General features: G+C 38.8%; 1 protein-coding gene across 1 annotated transcript in view; it reads right to left on the bottom strand.

The window, feature by feature from the left end:
* The window catches only part of xpo4 (exportin 4), a 54481-nt gene that overhangs the window by 22427 nt on the left and 19769 nt on the right, over positions 1 to 12285 (bottom strand). The window lies entirely within an intron of this gene.

Genomic DNA, 12285 nt, shown 5'->3' with positions numbered 1-12285 from the left:
CGGTTTACAACGATTTACAAAAAACAAAACCATTGTGGTACCCTACTGGTGTCATGGTCTCAATTGTTTTTTTGTAACACTTTTAGGAATATGTGAATTATCAATACTGAATTTCATACAGTATTAAGCATATTTATTTTGTGATCTAATCAACATTTCAGCAAACAACAGAATAAGAATTAGCATTTTTGTCTAAACCTTGAACTTCAAATAAACCTAAATTCACAATCAATTAAATATAAATTATTTTCCTGACAAATTGAAGCATGATCAAGTCATGATTATGTATTTCGTTCATGAAAGGCTTTTGGTAACAAACAAAAAATTAGCAAGATTCAAAATTGCCATTGTAAAATAACCACATATGTTCACACGCTAGATACATTAACAACCAGGCAGATGATGAAACTTTTTTTAAAAAGTCTTGGCAAACCTGCATGATATACTGTAGTTACATCCAGTAATATTTCATACACTGTTTATGCTAGCTATAAATAACTGCAATGCTCATTAAATTAAATGTAGGGCTACATCGTTACAATACCGCAAAGTAAACAAACTGTACAGTTTCTGTTAACAAAGAATCACAGCAAACCAGTAGAGAGAATAAAGCCTATAATTAATATGAAGCATGACTTTATTTGTGTTTATATCAAAATTTATGTTACGTCTTCCAACTTTAGCATGAATTCTTAAATAAACGATAAATATCTTAGGCGTAACTGAACTGATTGACGGGTGGACAAACAAAGTTTCTTTCCCAATTTGCCACTTGTTGAGTACATAGGGATTCTACATGAGGTGCATAGACAGTAGAAACAATGACTTGCAGTAACAGTACAAGCCCGATCTTGCTGACTAAAACTCCATAAAAAATTTAAAAAAAAAAAACTAAACAAGCTGCTGTGTGCCCAATCAACATCACCACCCTGTCTTGTAATTTCTATAGGAAAACAAACAATTTTTACCGCGTATGGCAGGTAGAACAATACTCAAGATGTGCGTGAAGTCTTTAATCCCTTACTGACAGTTTTTTTTAACACTCTTTAAAATCCAAAGATATACTGAGATGATTTATTTCCTGCCTATTCAGATCAAACCTAATTAAGATTTCATTTTTTTTTTACTGATCTTCTGCCGATATTGTAAGGCTTTTTGTCAGTGACACTTTAAATTCAAATGCACTTTAAAGAATATTATTTTGAAATAGAACAAAATGGCAAATCTGCCTCGTCCTACTGTCACTGCATTCAAAAAATCTGATATCTGACAGGATTAATACTCACTACCCAGCAAGCTGAGGCGTAGCAAAGGGGCGAACTGATTTTGCACACGTCTATCTTCAGACACTGTGACCCTGGTCTCAAACAATCAATCACTGGGCTCGTCTGAGCCCACAGACTGCCTCAATCAAACCCGGAGAGGAAATATCCAGCTCCTGATGGAAACATCAGCTTGGTTCAGTCTCATCTCAGCTCCGAGCTGCTGCTCACATGTGGGATCTGGGGTTTTTTTCTGTGAGCTGTCACACTCCAGCAAGAGAAGAGGCATTGTTGGTTTCAGGTGTGCACACAGAGAAAAACACAGAGTAAGATAGAAGCAGTAATAACACTGCAAGTCATCACAGCCTCTCAGCAACATGTGTTTCCACTGACGCCACTATGCCAACGTCTGAGGTTCAAATGTGTTCCTCCCATGAGCCGGGGCTCTTTTCTCAGCTATTCGGGGCTCTTTACCTCTTTCTTCTTCTTCTCCTGTCTCTTTAACTGTCATCCTCTTGTTTCCAGAGTGTTTGCTGCTTTACAGGCTCCACACACAATGCCACTGCATGGCCCCATCTGTGAAAGCAACCAAACTTTCAACCTCCCTCTCCTTGTCGCTTCTTCCTCCTCCTCTTAAATCCTCTCGTTTTCACTTCCTCTCCCAAAATTCTTTCTGGGAGCCTCACCCCAATCCTCCTCCCCTTTTTTCTCTCTCTGCTGTCCAGCTCGGGTGCCTGGGTGGCTGTAAGCAACACTGCTGGGAGGAAATGTCAGATGCTAATGCAATGTAGCTTCTTTAGTCCTTACTGCTGCTGCCCTCTTCCAGAGTGTGAAGTCATCCTCTGGAAGAGCTCAGCGAGAGAACAGAGGAAGGAGGTGGGAAGGGTGAGTGAGCGGGAGAGAAAAAGAGAGGGGAGGGGTGGGAGAGGCAGCCCATGGCTGAAGAACTGAACAGCACAAGCTCTGAAAAAGCAGCTGCACCAGTGAACGATCTGTGTGATGCCAGTAATGCCAGTCGCCTTGAGTCTGACTATAGTTGGAGATATACAACGGGTGTGTGAGAGAGAGAGTGTGTGTGTGTGTGTGTGAGAGAGAGGGTGACAGTATGAGGGGAGTGGGATAGATAGATGAAAGCAGAGAACAAGATACAACAATATGAAACATTTTGGGAATGCAGATCAGATGTCAGCAGATTGTGCACACTGAATAATCAATGGATTTGGCATCATCAAAGCACTAGTTTGTCTTCTTTACACCATTGCCACAGTTTCTATTTTGGTGCTTATTGTGTTTAATTTACCAGTGGAATTCAATTCATACCAATAAAGTAGGGCTTTTTAGATGTCAGATGAATTTTTATAGAACTAAGTTAATTTCAGTTTCAATGGTCCAGTAATATAAATTTGGTGCATTTACTAATATGTTAGTAACATGTTAAATCTCACCTAAATTTAAACTGCTGCCCAACAACGACCCACTCCAGCGTAAGTGTTGAAGCAAATACACCAAGATTTAATTATGCCACATGACTCTAAACCAGGGTGGCATCTTGTGCCCGTTTCGTACTTTAATGTATAAAAATCATGTGATCATCAAACCTGCCATCTACAACAACACAAGTCTTTAAAAATATATATAGTAAATATGATATAGTAGTGTGTTATTTTATGCTGTTACTCTGCTCCGTGAAATGGTGAACAAAGCCAAGGGGGTGTTTTGTCTCTTGAGAAACACTCCAGCCAATTTTGTCATTTCAATATCAGGAGTAAGATTACACTGGGTTAACTTTAATACTTTAACTCCTATCGCACTTGCAGTATTCAGTAGCCCCTTTTACACTCCCCATTTATGCCACCTGTCTGTTCTATGCAGAGGCCACACCTTAAGTGGCCTACACCAGAGTGAGCATTTATACTCGCTGCAATTGTACTGTACCACCATGTGAGTTTCTTCACCACCACGATACGTTTTTTGTGTTTTACAAACAAAAACTGAGCAGATAATGTTGAGCTGGAGCTAACAGACGTATTTACTTTTCCCGAAATTCCTGCAAGGCAGGAAAGGCAGCAGAAGTTGAAGGATATATAGTCCATGCAACCACTGATGCAGGAGGTCTGAGTGGACCAATCAGAGTTGGTGCATTCTGTGTAGCTGCAACATGTAGTTACATTTTTGGGGAGGTGCATATTAGGCTATGGCAAAGGGGTCTGCGAAGGGTCCGCAGCACCAATACCTATAGAACACTTGCAGAACAGATTTAACACATGAATATAAATCAAGCTTGATTCCGACCTATTCTGTTAGCTCTGCCTGCTCCCAATCTGCTTGTCAGCAATACTCGAGAGTCCCTTCAATTTATTCTTCCTCTTTTCAAAATGTAATGGAAATCAAGTCTGAGATCATAATTATTTATGTTCATGTTATGTTCTCCAAGCTCATCAACTTTGAGTCAAAATCACGTCTTTAAATGTGTAAGCAAAAGCACAAGTTCATTTGCCTTTTTTTAAATAAAAGCAACATGCATTTCCAACATGTTTTAAACTTGTTATGATATTGCCAGAATTAGAGATGTGTAAAAAGGTGAGGCTTCTTAAAGACTGGATACCTTAACAGCTATGTAATAGGGTCTCTGTATATCAAGGGTTACATAAGATACATTAATATCAATGAATTATTTGCGGGCTATATGTTGCAGTGTCTCAGGGTAAGACACTGAACCCCTAACAGCCCCTTCCCCTCCCCAGCTGTGCAGTGCCGGTCGAAGCCCGGTAGAAATTGGGGACGGTTGCGTCAGAAAAGGGCATCCAGTGTAAAAACTCCCAAATCAACATGCGGACAATGATCCGCTGTGGGGACCCTGAACTCACGGGATAAGCCGAAAGGACAAAAAATAAAAAAATAAAAAAACTTGCGTTCCAATATCGAGGCCTATTAGGAAGAAAGGTAGGTAATGAGGGAAAGACTGAAGTAAAGAGAAACAGAGAAAAATTGGATGGGAGTGGAAAAAGGAGAGAGGCAGGACGAATGAAGAATGATATTTATAGAAGGAGACAAAGCCTGGTGTCTGTTTCCTCAGGGGGCTCAGAGGCTCATCTTTCCCTTTTTTCAAATCAACACTGTGCTTCCAACTTATTGTCTTCTGCCTGCTCTTTTCAACCATCCCTCTCTCTCCTTCTCTCCATCTTTCAGATTGGGTTACTGTCTGCCTGCAGGCCTCTGCAGCAGCCTCATCAGTGCCTGCACTCCACACTTATTGTGTTTACTCTGTAAACATGAAACGTTTTTGTGTGTGTGTGTGTGTGTGTGTGTGCGTCTGTGCTCTTGCATTTTTACTTTTGTGAGAAAGCAATATATTACAATACCAAGTTAGAGTAGGTTTCCTGGAAATTCAGCTGACTTTATCTAGAGACAAAAATAGCTACAGTGAGATTCTTTTGCTTTTTAACTATTAAGTGAATGATGTGGAAATGTTTGTCTCGCATTGATGCAACAATGCTTCAGTACTGCCATCACGGGGCGGGTACAGCATTGCAATGGGCTGAGGATGTATGATAATGCATAACTAGTAACATATAAAATTATATATGAATGGTATTGGGCTAAACATTACCACAAGTCCACAAGAGCTAGTCAGGGGACGTTGGTAAGCACAGGCATGTTTGCGATAGTAGCAGGACAGAGAGAAGCAGGGGTTACAACTAAAACACAGAATTAAATTAGAAATCTTTGTGACCAAATTAAATTAACGCTGATCTTTCAAATGAAAATAAATTGCTAATCAACTCTGATCAAAATTAAAGCTCTAATTGCAAGTTCGGATTTGCAATTTGTCCAAGGACATAGGAAGAACTCTAATGGAAAACTGTTCCAAACACCACTTACAAACCCATATATGAGAGGCCTGAGGGGGTAAAGCTTGCAGACAAGACTAGCTCAGCAGCAACTAACAATTATTTTTGTTTCTGATTAATCTGCACATATTTTTTATTATTATTAAACCTAATTATTTTCATTCTAATATAATGTAAGACTAAGAAAACAAAACAATTGCAGTCAATTTTCTGTACATCAACTGATCAAATGATCATTGCAGCTCTAATATCTACATTCCAACTGTCATCTATGGTCATGAGCTCACGACTGTAAGTGGAGTAGTGGAACAGGGATAGGATAAAGAGGCATCCAGAAAGAGCCACTGCTCCTTTGCATCAAAGGGAGCCAGTTGACATGTTCGGGCATTTTAAAAGAATGAATCGCAGAGTCTTCCAGGCACGTCCAACTCGTAGGAGGCCCCAGGGACACAGAACATGCTGGAGAGAATATACATCTCATCTTGCCTGGAAAATCCCTGGAATCCCGCTGGGGGAACTATAAAATGTTGCTGGGGAGAGGAACGTCTGGAAAACCTTACTACGATAAAGTGCTGCCACCACAACCTGACTATGGATAAGTAGAAGACAATATATGAATGAATGGAGCTCAAATGTCCGTGAAAATCCTCTTAAAGTAAAGATGTCGTAGCATTTGCGTGTGCCGATTTGGTTTGTCTAAGGGAGATGTATATCAAAGCATGGTACACTAAACAATGTGTGGATTTGTGTGTAAGGATGTTTATACTTTAATAGGTGGATATGCATTACTGTCCCTACAGAATGTAATATTATAATGCATGTACAGTATTACAGTGTGCACATGTGTGTTTGCCGTGTGACTGTAGTATGTCTACATGTCTATTTGATGTAATGAAATAAACCAGATGCATCTGAGTACTACATGGTTTATGGCTATGGGTACTCAATCACAATTTGCTGCTGCTCTCTAATCACTTGGAGTCAAACCGAAACTAAAAACACAGCCGAGGTCTAAATTACAGATTAATTACCTCTATTGTCTCTTTTGTGTGTGTGGACTGAGTTGGACTGGAGGCAGTAGACTGTGATCATGAGGTGTTAAAAACAACAAAAGTGGAGTGTTTCTATTTTGAAGGAGGGCAACAATCAGTAGGGTCTTCCTCCTTTTCAATCTCCCACGGCCCATTTATCTCCAAACCTCTCTCGCTCTCCTGAAAAGTGCATCCACATTTCACTTCCTCTCTAAATTGCATTTCTCTGTTCCATCTTCTTTGTCTCCCCATAAAATTACAGTGTATACCCCCATCTTTTCCTGCACCTTGAGTTACATTTTCTCTTTGCTTTCTCTTCTATTCTAGTTCTTCTCCCAGCTCCATTTTTTGCTCTCATTTTCCCACTCATCTGTGCAGCTGTCACCAGCCAAAGAGGAAAAGGGATTTTTTTTCTACCAAAAAAAAAAAAAAACACCTCGGAGGGTTTGAATGACACATTGACAGACTGAGCATCTCAACACCGTGCTTATTATTAAGCTGGTTTCCTAGATACAGTATGTGTTTGTCCTACCGGTAGTAGATATTCTGACCCTAGTACTAAATAAAAAGGTAATAAATGATCTGACTCCACTGCTTTCTCATTCATTTGTGATTGTTAATAAATGTGCAGACTGTCCTGAGCCATCCCTGTGTTTATTTGCTTAAATAAACTAAGTCCTTACTGTTAAAACATCTCATAAAACATAAACTAAATGAGGATTAAGCATTCTGAGTTCGTTAAATTAAGCAGATATCTTTAAATATTAAAGTCTCGTATAACATTCCCTCATGCTTCCCTGTTGAGTTGCAGTGAAAGAATAGAAACAGAAAGAGGAAGTTGCTGAAACATATCCACCCGGTCTGATTTATTTTGGAAAGTTGATGCCTTTTATTGTCTACAGATAATTTTTTTTTTCCATCTAGCATCACTTACAAAGAAAGCAGCTTTTAGATGGATCTATTAAAGGCCTGTATTAAGAGGAGAAGTTGTCAAACCTGTTTCAGTGTTCAAATGCTCACCTGTTAAAACCTTTATTAATGGCTCTCTTCATACAAAGCATGTTTAAGATCTACTCAAAGATTTCGTATGATGTTTAAGGTAGTGGACCTTTGGGGACATTTTAAAAGCTTCAGCTTTAGTTTCTGAAAGTAGTTTATGGCAGAGTTTGAGGTCTGCTTTGGATCATTGTCCTGTTGGCCCTTGTTTTTGTTTTACTCTACTGATAGATTACAGGATACCTGCATTGATATTTTTTATTTTAAGTGAAATATATTCTTCCCTCTATCTGTGCAGTGTTTTTCATTCCACCGGCTGCCAGACAAACCTAAAAAAAACCTGTGCTCAAACTATGCCACAATAACTTGGGTTTAGAGAACTTTTATTGCACATTTTGTTTGTTTGTTGCAGGGGCTGTAGTTGTTTCTTTTCCTAAAAAATAAATAAAAAACAAATGTATGTATATAATATACCTATATTCTGTGAGTTGGGCCTGTGACTGTGTTTTCGATAGTTATTAAAATAATCCCATTTGTGACAAACTGTTATGTATTATAAAATGGTCACTGAATGTTAAAATGACAGACACCCACTCACAAAGGGGACAGTGACTCCCCAGAGAACCTCAACAGGTGTATGTGTCTTTGTGTGTGTGGCAAATGGTAAATGGTGCTGCTTATATAGCGCTTTTATCCAAAGCGCTTTACAATGTTGCTCTTCATTCTCCCAAATGACGGCGGCTGCCATGCAAGGTGCTCGCCTGACCCACTGGGAGCAACTTGAGGTTCAGTGTCTTGCCCAAGGACCCTTTGACACATAGCCAAGCAGGACCAGGGGCCCAACCGCTGTCTAACTGAGCTGCAGCCACCCCACACAGCTGCGCACGTGTGTGTGTGTGATGGTCGGGATACTGCGGTTGTTAACAGAGGCTCCTAATCCTAGCGCCGGGCTCTAATTCTGCCACCGGTCTGCTGTGGACTGTGACCCTGATGGCACGTGTCTCTAAACACCTCTTACACATACACAAACACAGACACACATACACAGACACACTTAACCCTGCTCAGTCTGGTCCTCACAGCTGAGGAGACACAGCAGCTGGGACAGCAGAGGACCCCATTACATTGAATAAACACACAGACACACACTTTAACTCCATGAAAACATGAATAGAACATAGATCCAAGCAGAGTGTAGAGAAAAAATATACACAAGCTCACTACACACGCTCAGATTGACATAGTCCCACAGAGTTAAATATGTGCCAACAATCCACACCGCCAGCAGACGGACATTATAACACACACACACACACACACACAAACACACACGCCTGACAGTGCCACAGCAGCCTTACAATAACAAACAGTTGAGCTACTAGAAATACCAGAGCGAGAGAGGAGACGGGAGGCCTGACAACTGAAACCAACATAAAACATGTCCTGCAGAATCCAGCAGCAAAGGCAACTGACCGGCAAAAGACAAACATTTTTATTTATGCTAAACTGATGCGAATGGCCAATCAAATGCTTGATTAGACCTCTACGCTTGTTTATCAAATCTCTGATTACATTCACTGCTTAAAGCCAATTACAGTAATTTGTGATTGTGGATTCAGTTAAGACAATCAGAGTGAAACTTTCAGCCGCATGAAAAAGGCTTACATTTAGGCTTTCAATGAATGGTGATTATCAGCCACACTGATGAAAAAAAATCTGCAAATTAGCATCTGCAAATTGTATCACAAAAAAAAAAAAAAAAAAAAAAAAAAAAAATGTTTACTGGCTACCAACTGTTACTCCAGAGTACAGATAATATTACTGGCCCACCAATGGCAAATATACAAAGAGTCAAAATAACACTTGATCAAAACAGAAACACATTTAGATTTCTTACTGATTACATGTTTGCTTGTTCTCCAAGAAGGGGTGCAAAAAACAAACTTCTTCAAACTGCAAGAGAGGCAGCCAAGAATGTAGATGCTGTTTATCTGTCCTTAATGCCAAGGAAAATATGCTAATTAATGTGATGAATGAAAGGAAATACTTCTTTGAAGAGGAAAAGCACCACGCGTGATCTTTAAAACAAATCACAAATTATTCCAGGAAGAGCCCACAAATATCACTATAACCTTAAACAAATATTATGAAAGTGAATAAATGTGTAATAGTTAAGACATGGAAATCCTGTGCTTAAAAAAAATGTTAATACAACAAACTGCCCATTTTTCTTTGACTTCTTATTTTGCAATAGATTTAACTAATTTATTTACTTCATATTTTTTATAACAGTGTGAAGGAAAGTTTCTCACACAAAATGGCCTTTGAGATGTGCTGTATTGCTGAACATTACATAGACATTTAAAAGGCTTTAAGTGTTTTCTTAAGTCAGTTTTTAAATAACCCATAAAACTATAACTATGATTATGGCCCAGTCTAATGTCAGATGAACACAACTCGCACTGCCTCTACCTCTTTCCCATTGTAATACAACAAAAACCCACTAATACAAAAACACAAGTTCGTATCTCTATTCTTGTCATTACTTCCTACATAATTCATATTCCCTGGACCCTTTACCATCCCAGGACCTCCTATCATTCCTAATAAAAATTTCACTGAACTAATACACAAAAGCAAGGACAAAAAATTAGAACAGAGTATTAGGGAAACGGTGATGTGCGTCGGCCCATGAGATAGATTTGTTTCCACTAACCCTAATTACAAGTCTTAACACTCAAATGAACCTTTAAACTTAGGACAAGCAAAATGTCTTCAGTTTGCCAAAAGGTCCAAGCTTGGTAAGGAATTTTTTGGTCCCAACTAGTTTACAAGTACAAGAACACAAACAACGGGATCGTAAAGAGTGAAGAACTTCCAAAAAACTTTTAGTTTAATGTTTCCTTTGAAAAATTGCCACTGCATTGCTGCAAGTACAAGTTGCTATTTAAAAAGTTCCTCAACATCAAGATGAGGAGAGGAACTGACTAAAGTAGAACATACAGTATGTTTAGGAAAACTCTAAAAGTTTAAAAAGGTACTATAGATAAAGTAAACAGTAAGTAAAAAAACTCCCAACACAACTAGACGACTTTAAATTAAAAGTGATCGGTCACCTTACATCTTTAATTAAAACACACCAAAACAACACAACAGCCAACAGCCAGCTGACCAGTGATATGTTGGCACCATAGTTTCTGCAGTTGAATTAAAAAAAAAAACAAAAAAAAACATTAAGCTGCCTCGACTGTAACCTGCCGGAATAAACAATGCTGTCATATTCTTGATATAACTTAAACGTATTATGCTTGTGAAACAATCAGAAGTAGAACCTGTACAAATAAATTCAGCCGGCAGAACATCCAGTCCTACAGCTTTCAACATGCTAAATCACCCTGATTAGGGCTGACTAGAGTAACAATGCCTATTGCTTTCAGCTGTTTGTGTGTGTCAGGGCCTACAAAGCTCTATGAGTGGACTGGGGTTTGGAAATATGCATGCAGTTGGTGACAGGAAGGCTGCCATATATGATAAAAGACAGGTGGATAGGCTATACAGCAATATTAAGCAATGGATAGATAAAAGGTTAGCGGAGCAGAATTTGGCAGAAAAAAAAAAGATTATAGTGACAGATATATTGTTGGCAAGATTTCCCCAAGTGTGTGGCAGAAGAAAAGTGAGGCAACTAAGTATCTATAAATATGAATAGGACAATTGTCATTGATAGCAAGAGTAGCCAAAAACAGTAGTCTACTAGTATTTTCGAGGCTTTTACAATGAGGAAAACCTCCAATGTACAATAATATGGTTCAGTACTACAATGACAGTGTGATTTGTGATAAATAAATACATTGTGTGTCGTAGCTCAACAGCTCCTATATCACGCTGTTTTTACAAAGGCACATCTGACCTTACAAGTTTATACTTGTTTAACCAGTGGTTAAAAAAAAAATTATTGCATTTTTATTTTACTTTCTAAACTTTTATTGCTCGTATAATCGAGGGTAGATGCTGTCAGCTCCATAAAAACGCCCCTCTGCTGGGCTCTCTCTCTCCGTTTGCTGTCTGAAAGAGCTGCACTGTGCCTCGCTTCCTCGGAGTCAGTGGCAATGTTGCAGCTTAATAAATGTTTACATCTGCATGCTTAAATTTTAGCCTCGTATGCAATGATGTGACAGAGCTAATGTTAGAAATGTTGGCACAAGCAAATAAAATGATTTTTCATAGTCTTTGCAAATCAGGAACTTTTTTGGCAATGCATTTTTTGATGTGTTCATTCTCATATAGCAACAACGATGAAAATATAATTTATCGGTCAGCATTGGTATTTGGTAGTGACAAATAACCCAAAACAAAAATTGCAACTATGGAGTGAAAAGGTAGATGAGTGCTGTAGATGGTTGTGACAGCGGAAGGGGTAGCAACAGGTAAAGGTTAATGGAAAGGAGGCGCATATGGCTAAAGGGCAGAGTACTGGATCAGTATCGGACGATGGAAGAAGAACTGACTGGTATGTTCCACACTTCCTCTCCATGCCGTTTGCCTAGCCAGCGTGGGCAGCCTCTTTAAACACACAAGTCATTGCACAAAAATACACATTTGCTTCACCAGGCGGTCCTCTGGACAGTGACCCAAGTGTAAAGCAGCCATAAATCTACTTAATGGTGCATGAAAGACACCCACAAAAGAAGTAAAAACCGAAGATGTGCCAAAAACACAAGGTCAAGTAAGACTTCTGTGCCCAACATCAGAAGGCAAACTGTGTCTGTGTGTTTATTATAAATAACGATCCAACCACTATCTAGAGGTCAGTAAAAAACAAAGAAGAAGAAAGGGCAAAGCAGGACACAAGAAACTCTCACGGGAATTTGGATGAAAACATCTAAAGTTCTTTGACTGAAGGATTTGGATGGATCAAAAACAAAAGTACATATGGCACAGTCAGACAGAAGGTAAAAAAGTGAAACAAAGCACATCTAAAAAAACAATTAAATGTTTTTTTCCTTTTTCATAATGCCATGTAAATTTAAACTGATGATTTTCATCAGTGAAACCAAAACATCAAAACAATGAGATCTGGACCATTTCATACAAAAATAAAAAATAAAAAAATGATAAGCTCTAACAATTTTAAAGATTAGCTGA

This window comes from Channa argus, chromosome 9, assembly GCF_033026475.1.
Source record: "Channa argus isolate prfri chromosome 9, Channa argus male v1.0, whole genome shotgun sequence".
In the NCBI taxonomy this organism is placed as follows: domain Eukaryota; kingdom Metazoa; phylum Chordata; class Actinopteri; order Anabantiformes; family Channidae; genus Channa; species Channa argus.
Note: the sequence above shows the minus strand (reverse complement) of the source record. Positions and strands in the feature narration are given on the sequence as shown.